Here is a 10,438-nt window from a genome sequence, read left to right on the forward strand (position 1 = left end):
GTGAAAAAGTCCCACCGACAGCGGCGACAAGAACGTGATACGAAAACACAAAGTTTAATGGGGTTCTTGGCAAAACGTAATAGCAAGGGTGTGTACACTCAGTGCAGCGAGACAGACATTTTAGCAGAGACAGGAGAAGTGGTGATGGGAAATTCCAGGGAGGGGCCCTGGGAAGAGTGTCTTCAACTTCTCAGTGAAGACTTTGCTAGGGAACAGGAACAGGACCCCACCCTGGTGAATAGTTGGGAGAAGGTAGTATCCGTAAACGGTACTAGGGTAGAAAACACTGTGATTAACCCACTTGAGCACTTTATCATAAAAAATGATCTACTGTATCGCTGCACCCAACTTGATCAAGAGCCCATAGAGCAGTTGCTGGTCCCACCTGCTTTTCAAACCCAGGTGTTGTATTTGGCGCATTCACATTTGTTTGGGGGACATCTGTGGTCCGAAAAAACCTTGCAACGGATATTAAGAAGGTTCTATTGGTTGGGTATTAGAAAGGCAGTGGACCGATATTGTAGGTCATGTCCAGAGTGTCAGTTGGCCAGCCCTAATCCAGGTTTACGAGCACCTTTGCAGCCTCTGCGTATTATCGAGGTTCCGTTTGAAAGGATAGCGATGGATTTAGTGGGGCTTTTAACCCTTTGCGGTCCATTTATTAATCGCGCGTCAGGCACGTCAGGTCTAATTAATTTTCACACGCGCAGTTAATTTTAGACGCGCTGTTTAAAAGTATTTTTTTTCCACAGTCAAACGGGTTTAAATGGCCCTGCATATCAACAAAGCACTCACTAGGCATCTCCAGCCCAGCCCCACCCTTTCGTTTGCTATAGCGTTCACCTATGTAAGAAATAAATAATAATAATAATAATAGTCGTACATACCGATCGATCATCTCCGGATCACTCGTTTTATCACCAAACTCCTCAATAATGCGATCCAAGTCATTATTTTATTACTATAACATCTCAAAAAAGCTCTACAAATGTCTGTGTTTTCTGTGCGCTGATTCAGTCAGCCAACTTGTTTACTTACGACCCGCCCCGTTATCTGATACCAGATACCATGTATGACTATTCATGAGATATGCCTTTTTTTTTTTTTCGACTTGTCTCGGCTCTTGTCGCTCCCACTCGGCAATTGAATGGTTTTCTCGGCTTTTTCCGGAGAAAAAACGACTAGAAACCCGTTTTTGACAATGGACCGGAATGGACCGGAAAGGGTTAAATAAGTCAGCTCGAGGGCATGAATACATCTTAGTCATATTAAACTATGCAACTAGATATCCCGAAGCCGTACCTTTACGGAATACGACATCTAAAACAATTACAAAGGAATTAATACACTTGTTCTCTCGAGTAGGTATCCCGAAGGAAGTTTTGACGGACCAAGGCACCCCTTTTATGAGTCAGTTGATGAAGGATTTCTGTACTACCTTGAAGGTTACCCCCATTAGAACGTCTGTGTACCATCCTCAAACGGATGGGCTCGTGGAGAGGTTTAATAAGACCCTGAAATCGATGTTAAAGAAAATAGCTTCCAAAGACGGGAGGGACTGGGACCTCCTGTTACCCTATTTAATGTTTGCGGTTCGAGAGGTACCGCAGTCCTCGACCGGGTTTTCACCCTTTGAATTACTGTATGGGAGACAGCCAAGGGGAATCCTGGATATAGCGAAGGAAACATGGGAAGCTCAAAGGTCCTCAGGACGTAATGTGGTCGATTATATTTTACAGGTTCGTGATCGAATTGCAAAAATAACCCCCATAGTAAAAGCCGATATGGAGGAAGCACAGGCACGCCAAGCAGGTCAGTATAACAAAAAGGCGGTGCACCGTAAGTTTAGCCCTGGGGACCGGGTTATGGTGTTGCCAACCCCAGAAAGTAAATTGTTTACTAAATGGCAGGGCCCATATGAGATAATAGGTCCAGTGGGAGAAGTTAACTATAAAATAAAACAGACGGATAAACGAAAGAAAGAACAAGTGTACCATATTAATCTCCTCAAATCGTGGGTAGAACGGGAGGAGCTGGCAGCATTAGTGGCCTTGGGGAAAGAAGGGGGGAATAGACTGGAAGGGAGGTCAGTTAACATAGGACCCTTACTTACGCCCCAAAAAGTTCAGGAAGTGCTGTGATGTGTAAAGGCTAACCAAGATGTGTTCTCCCCCGTACCAGGAAGAACGACGGTTCTCCAACATGAGGTCCACACACCTCCTGGGGTGTGTGTCCGGGTTAGGTCCTATAGGATCCTGGAGGCCCAACGGGACGAAGTCGTTCGCGAGGTCAAAGCGATGAGACGGATGGACGTGATCGAGGAGTCCTCGAGTCCGTGGAACAGCCCAATTGAGATGGTCGCCAAACCCAACGGAACTTGGCGTTTCTGTAATGATTTTCGTCAGCTCAACCAGGTATCGAAATTTGATTCATATCCTATGCCTAGGGTGGATGAGCTAATCGAAAGACTGGGTACGGCGAAATACTTAACCACTTTAGACCTCACAAAGGGGTATTGGCAAATTCCCTTGAGCCTTAAGTCAAGGGAAAAGACAGCTTTTGCCACACCCCTGGGCTTGTTCCAATACAAGGTAATGCCGTTTGGATTGCATGGCGCACCCGCCATCTTCCAATGGCTCATGGACATTATATTAAGACCTCATGCGCAGTATGCCTCGGCTTACATTGATGACATCGTGATATTCACAGAGTCATGGGAGACACATCTGGAGAAAGTCAACGCGGTGTTACAATCCCTAAGAGAAGCGTCACTGACTGCAAACCCAGAGAAATGTTTTGTGAGTTTGCAGGAAGCCCAATATTTAGGGTTTGTAGTAGGGGGTGGTAAAGTTAAGCCCCAGATGAGTAAGGTAGAGGCCATCACTAAGTGGCCTGTACCAAAGGATAAGAAACAAGTTAGAGCCTTCTTAGGTTTAGCCGGCTACTATCGGCGGTTTGTGCCGGAATTCTCCTCCATTGCCCCACCCCTTACTGATTTAATAAAAAAATCGGCCCCGATTCATGTTAAGTGGAACCCCGAGACAGATAAAGCCTTTAGGGCTATTAAGGAAATACTGTGTAACAGTCCAGTGTTAAAAGTACCCGATTTCTCCCAGCCCTTTGTATTACAAACGGATGCATCAGAAGTAGGCTTAGGGGCAGTGTTGTCACAGGTCGTTGGTGGGGAGGAACGTCCCGTAGGGTACCTTAGCCGAAAGCTCCTGCCGCGAGAAAGAAAGTAAGAAAGTGATTGTGGGGAGCACCGCCGGTTTGTCCTGCTGAATAAGAGTGTATTACGTAGTATTGTAAGGTAAAGTGAACGTTTGGTTTCTTTTGTGAACAAGAGTTATGTTTTGTTGATACTGTGAGTGTATTTCCTCTTGGTGAGGTAGTCTTTTGTTTTGACAAAGTTTAATTTATTTATTGAAACGTTGGTAGATAAACGCTGCCTCTCGGTAGTTTAATTTAAAACAGTTCCGCAGTTTCCGTGACGATTGGGAACCGTCGCAACTGCCGTATATTTGTATATGTGTGTTTGACTCGGGACCCGGAGGAAAAGTGCGCATTCATGCGCTGCAGGAACAGCGGGCTGTAACAGAGAGAACTGAGGCAACAGTCTGGTTTTCTGGACGTGCTTTATTGTGACACACATGAACAACAGTACCCACAGGTGGTGTGGACAGTATGGATATTGTGCTTGAACTCGGAGACACTCCCGTGTTTCCGTGAACGACGGGGACATCAGCTGCAGGGGTCCTTCCCCACAGCCTGGATACAATTCTTTATCAACAGAGCCCTTCTTCTGGTAGGGCCCATTCCATACTTGCTTACGCTTACCTGTGTTACAGCAAGTCTCCAGCAGAGGGAGTCTGCGCTATCCTTACCTGTGTTGCAGAGATACTCCAGCAGAGGGTATCTTCTTTGTTCTTACCTGTGTTGCAGAGATACTCCAGCAGAGGGTGTCTTCTTTGTTCTTACCTGTTTTGCAGCAAGACTCCAGCAGAGGGAGACTGCGATATCCTTACCTGTGTTGCAGAGAGACTCCAGCAGAGGGTATCTTCTTTGTTCTTACCTGTGTTGCAGCAAGATTCCAGCAAAGGGAGTCTGCGCTATCCTTACCTGTGTTTCAGAGAGACTCCAGCAGAGGGAGTCTGTTCCACACTTTCCAGTGTTGCAGAAATACTCCAGCAGGGGGAAGCCACTTCTGACTTGGAATACAAAGCTACCCCGGCAGGGAAAGCCTACATTGAACCTACCAGCGTACAGGACTACTCCAGCGGAGGGAGGTGACCTGTACGTAACTGTGGACTGACCCACCCGGGTCGAAGGATCCTTCCTGACACTTACCGGGCTCCTCAGCTAGAGTTTCCTGCTAAGCTCATCCCAGGGGACTCAATTCCACAGGGAAAGGACTTGCACAGGCCTCGGCCTGCAGAACTCGGGTATTCTGAAATAGTTAGAGAGGGGCGAAGAAGTGAGCCAGTTAGTGACCTGTACAGGGCAATAATCTATACAAAGAAAGTGTTGACTTGTGTAAATATTGTAAATAAAAGTTACTTGCCTGAACGTTCTTCATGTCTGTGCCAGTCGGTGGAAGCAATAATAGAGTATCACGCAGGGGTACTCTACCGGTTTGTTACAGTATATATCTGGTGACATCGACATTTCTTTAAGACCCTTAAAATATCGAGTGAAGTGTATATATTATAAATACAAATCACCAAGTATTTGAGTGTTTTTTGAAGGTTTTGACCCCCACATGTTTTTCTAGGTAAGTTAGGTAAGGTCGTAAAGCATGTATGAATGTCATCGGTTCCGATTACATTAATAAGCATCTTTTAAGAAGGATACTTTTTATGGATATCTCTACAGTTTATAGTATAAAAAAATAATAATGCAAACCAGCCTTTATAATTAGCGTGCTTAACCAGATTAGATATGTTTGCTGGAACTTTTTTTGCACATAAATATTTGATGGTTTAAAAGGAATAAAACCTTTTTAGCAAGTCGTATCTGAAGGTGCTGATTTTTTTTTTTTCTTCGTGTCCCACATGCGTTTCCACTTGTTTTAAGATGGGATAAACAGCTGTAGCCATTTAATTGTTACTAAATATACTGCAAAGTTATGTTCTCATGCGGTTACTCCTATTAGTTGAATAGCGATTCTTCACAGAAAGTGAAGTGAATCACACTGCAGGTATTTGGTTATTGGGGTGATTTGTCCACTTTTTGTTTTAGTGTCCTGACATAGAAAGGGTGCCAAAAATATGTGAACATCAAACAGACATTTGAAAACTTAAGCTGCACAGAATTTCTACAGGATGGTAAGTCGGACTGATGAATTATAACAATCAGGGATGGAAATTTTCCAACCTGCAGGCACTTGTTTTCTGCTTCATCTGTACAATTAATACAAGAGGTTGCAGCTCATAAAATCTAAAATGGCTCCAACTGCTATGCAATGGGAATCATATTTCAATCCTTGGATAACAATACTCAAATGTTTACACATTGTAGATTTAAATTACATGCAATAACAATTAATGCCCAGTCTTATTTTTGCATCTTATTTCGCAATCATGCACAAGTGTCATACTACTTGATGGGTCTGGCACAGGATGATGTTTTACAGTCAAATTCAGACAGAATCTGGGGCTCCCGAGTGGCGCATCCAGTAAAAGCACTCACTAGAGTGCAGGATGCGCTCTATAGCCTGGACGTTGCGAGTTCGAGTCCAGGCTATTCCACAGCCAACCGTGGACGGGAGTTTCCAGGGGGTGGCGCTCAATTGGCCGAGCGCCGCCCGGGGGGAGGGAGGGTTAGGTTGGCCAGGGTGTCTTCGGCTCACCGTGCACCAGCGACCCCTGTAATCTGGCCGGGCGCCTGCGGGCTTGCCTGTAAACTGCCCAGAGCTGCGTTGTCCTCCGACGCTGTAGCTCTGAGGCGGCTGCACGGTGAGTTCGCAGTGTGTAAAGAAGCGGGCGGCTGACGGCACACGCTTCGGAGGACAGTGTGTGTTCATCTTCGCCCCTCCTGAGTCAGCGCAGGGGTGGTAGCGGTGAGCTGAGCCTAAAAAATAATTAGGCATTTCAAATTGGGGAGAAAATAATAAAAACTAATTGGCAACGACTAAATTTAATTGGATGTGCAGAATATCTTAACCAAATTATGTTCTATATATACAGTCACCTCCAAAACTATTGGCACCCTTGATAAAGATGAGCAAAAAAGGCTGTATAAAATAAACAACACAGGTAATGAGCTATATTTTATGCTCAAATATATGGGAAAACCATATTCTTTTATTCTAATACAATTGCTCAGAAAAAAAGTATTTTATTAACAAGTAATAAAACATTTTTCTCAAAAAGATAGGTGTCAGAATTATTGGCACCCCTAAAGATTCTTACAAATAAAATCAAACAAAATTAAATCTGCATAAACATTCTACTTCTTTAAGTTCATCTCAGTTTTAAGGAACTGTATTGTGGCCTTCCATGGCTTCCTGTTTCACTGGGGTATAAAAATGAGGTAACATGCATATGAAATCCATTTGTCATCCATCACCATGGGGAAAGGCAAAGAACTCACAAATGAAAAGAGACAAATGGTTGTTGACCTTCATAAAAAACTAAATATACCACTTACCACTATTAGAGCAATAATTAAGAAGTTCAAAACCACTGGAACAGTGGTAAACTTGCCTGGTAGAGGACGCAATTGTATCTTGCCCCCACGCACAGTGAGGCAGATGGTTCGGGAGGCAAAGGGAAATCCAAGGGCCACAGTTGGAGAATTACAGAACTTGGTTGCATCTTGGGGTCACCAAGTCTCCAAATCTACAATTAGACAATAGGCTATTTGGAAGGGTTACCAGAAAAAAGCCTTTAAGGAGAGCAACCAACAAACGTAAGCGCCTGGAGTTTGCTAAACGGCATTGGCACTTCGATTGGAACTGGGTGCTATGGTCAGATAACACCAACGGTGGGTTTGGCGTCGAAAGAAGGATACGTGTGCAGAAAAGAACCTCATACCTACTGTAAAATATGGTGGTGGATCTTTGATGTTATGGGACTGTTTTGCTTCCTCTGGTCCTGGGGCTCTTGTTAAGGTCAACGGCATCATGAACTCTACCCAGTACCAGGTTGCCTCTGCCAGGAGGTTGAAACTTGGCCGCAAGTGGATCTTCCCCCAAGCACACATCAAAATCCACAAAGAAATGGTTAATTGACCACAAAATCAACATTTTGCAATGGTCATCTCAGTCTCCGGACTTGAACCCCATTGAAAACAGACCGAAGGATATCAAGGATCTGGAAAGATTCTGTATGGAGGAATGGTCTAAGATCCCTCCCAATGTGTTCTCCAATCTCATTAAACATTATAGAAAAAGACTCAGTGCCGTTATCCTTGCAAGGGGAGGGTGCACAAAGTACTGAAAACAAGGGTGCCAATAATTGTGACATTTTTTTTTTTGGAAATAAATTTATAATTTGAGAAATGTGTAATTTTGGTTGATTCCATTGAATCATTAATAAAGTCAAATACTGTATATTCTACATGTTGGAAAATTACAATATAGCTCAGTACTGGTATTATTTATTTTATACAGTCTTTTTTGCTCATCTTTATCAAGGGTGCCAATCATTTTGGAGGTGACAGTATATAATTTTTTATTTCAATACTTAATAAAGGTACACTTTTGCATTGAAATAGTAATCGCATGTTTTAATTTTCAGAGTCACAATTTGCTGTCAGTGCTCCATTTTTAGATTCTTCATTTTCATCTGCTGCATCTGATGACTTGGATGCCACTCATTTTGGAGGAAAACTAAGGCTTATCTAAGAAAATGAGGCTCATAGATAAAAGCCTGTGGTGCTGAACATGCAAAACAAGCAGGCTTAACACCACTTAGAAACCGGCTTTGTGGCAGTATACATTCAGTTTAACAATGTACAAAAATTGATATAAAAAACAAATAGAATTTCATGTGTAAGAAGTTTAGGACACCCTGGATTCTTGATAGAACCATGCTAACAGCATGTGTGTTTGCTAATTTATCTTGATTCAAGGTTTAAAATGTTAATTGTTAATTTTGCATTGATACATTATGTTTTCAGGTGATTAGTTGCATACTTCAGTGTAAGCCAGGTGGTGACAAAGTGTATTATATTAAATACATTTTAATAGTTCATGACTTATATCCACAGATCCATTGTGAATTTCTCAGATGGATACCTTAACACATGGGGTTACTTTTCGTATGATATCTCATCATTTATGTATCCTTTAACAGGAGAATTCCACCACTAGATGTACAGATCATGTTGCTTTAGGAATTGTGACCTTGTTCCTGTACTTGAAGGACCCATATTCAAAAAATGGATATGTAAGTAATATATTGTAAAAGTTGTTTTTGCTCTCTCTGATAAAAGTAATTTTTAAAAAAGTGGTCACACTTTTCTTATTTGTAAGAATTAGTCAAATCTTATTCTGGTGTCAGAATTAAAATGGACGTTTTCTTTTAATTTCTTAGGAGGGGTACTATGATGCAGATAGCGGATCAGGATATCTAGCCTGGAGAATTAAAACAATTCAGTGCAATTCTGTGATGGCAACAGACAGGAAAGCCAGCACTGATTTATAAAGATGGGCCAAGAGTACAGTGAGAAATACATACGAACGAGGAGCAGCTGACTGGGCAGCGGTGTAGAGAAGCCATTTCGCTTCTGAAATATTCCTCCGACACACAAATGATACAGCAATAAATGAGAGCAACATTTGATTACCGTCAAATTCTTCATTTTCATCTGCTGCATCTGATGACTTGGATGCCACTCATTTTGGAGGAAATCTAAGGCTTATCTAAGAAAATGAGGCTCATAGATAAAAGCCTGTGGTGCTGAACATGCAAAACAAGCAGGCTTAACACCACTTAGAAACCGGCTTTGTGGCAGTATACATTCAGTTTAACAATGTACAAAAATTGATATAAAAAACAAATAGAATTTCATGTGTAAGAAGTTTAGGACACCCTGGATTCTTGATAGAACCATGCTAACAGCATGTGTGTTTGCTAATTTATCTTGATTCAAGGTTTAAAATGTTAATTGTTAATTTTGCATTGATACATTATTTTTTCAGGTGATTAGTTGCATACTTCAGTGTAAGCCAGGTGGTGACAAAGTCATGGATGAATATGCAAAAACCACGACTTTATTAGACAGAAGACAGAGGCAGATGGTTAATATAATGGTAGCAGATATGACAGACGTATATGGGTAATTCAGCTTCCAAAACAGTAAACAAAGTTAGATCAATTATTAATGTTCCAAAATATAGAGTGTATTATATTAAATACATTTTAATAGTTCACGACTTATATCCAGAGATCCATTGTGAATTTCTCAGATGGATACCTTAACACATGGGGTTACTTTTCGTATGATATCTCATCATTTATGTATCCTTTAACAGGAGAATTCCACCACTAGATGTACAGATCATGTTGCTTTAGGAATTGTGACCTTGTTCCTGTACTTGAAGGACACATATTCAAAAAATGGATATGTAAGTAATATATTGTAAAAGTTGTTTTTGCTCTCTCTGATAAAAGTAATTTTTAAAAAAGTGGTCACACTTTTCTTATTTGTAAGAATTAGTCAAATCTTATTCTGGTGTCAGAATTAAAATGGACGTTTTCTTTTAATTTCTTAGGAGGGGTACTATGATGCAGATAGCGGATCAGGATATCTAGCCTGGAGAATTAAAACAATTCAGTGCAATTCTGTGATGGCAACAGACAGGAAAGCCAGCACTGATTTATAAAGATGGGCCAAGAGTACAGTGAGAAATACATACGAACGAGGAGCAGCTGACTGGGCAGCGGTGTAGAGAAGCCATTTCGCTTCTGAAATATTCCTCCGACACACAAATGATACAGCAATAAATGAGAGCAACATTTGATTACCGTCAAATTTCGTTCATGATCCAGAAATGTCTTGGAGTCACAGAGGTGTTCCCACTGTTTCTGGACACACAAGGCCTGGTATGCACACTTAAATAAATAGTGTATTTTAACTTATTCTTCTTTTTAGACTTATTTGACTTGCATTTACAAATACATGTAACAGTGAATGAAATGCAATCTTACAAAAAGTTTTACATTTTTTCAAATTAAATGTGATCCTTTTCTCTCTTTACCTTTTATACAGTAGGTAAGCTAGCTGAATTTCCTTTCAGTTAAAATGATTACGATTTCAGATTGAACAAGATTTTGTCACGCTGTTTAGTGATGAAGCTTCAATGAGGTTTCTTGAAGTGCCTACAGTCTTCAATGAAAAGGTCATTAGAGATTGCAAGGGTTTGACCTTAAACAGCCATGTGGAAGCACTGATAGGATCAGCAGAGCAATGTCGCCTGGAGAATGCAGGTGAA

The 10,438-nt window shown here is 41.5% G+C and overlaps 1 long non-coding RNA gene across 1 annotated transcript; it reads left to right on the forward strand.

Moving 5' to 3' along the window:
• The first annotated feature begins 8,289 nt into the window (after positions 1–8,289).
• Positions 8,290–10,043, forward strand: LOC131697896 (uncharacterized). The gene is made up of 3 exons (XR_009307525.1): positions 8,290–8,390; positions 8,538–9,571; positions 9,719–10,043. It is a non-coding gene; the product is annotated as an uncharacterized LOC131697896 (long non-coding RNA).
• The last annotated feature ends 395 nt before the right edge of the window (positions 10,044–10,438 follow it).

The sequence above is a fragment of the Acipenser ruthenus genome, chromosome 17 (assembly GCF_902713425.1).
Source record: "Acipenser ruthenus chromosome 17, fAciRut3.2 maternal haplotype, whole genome shotgun sequence".
Taxonomy (NCBI): Eukaryota; Metazoa; Chordata; class Actinopteri; order Acipenseriformes; family Acipenseridae; genus Acipenser; species Acipenser ruthenus.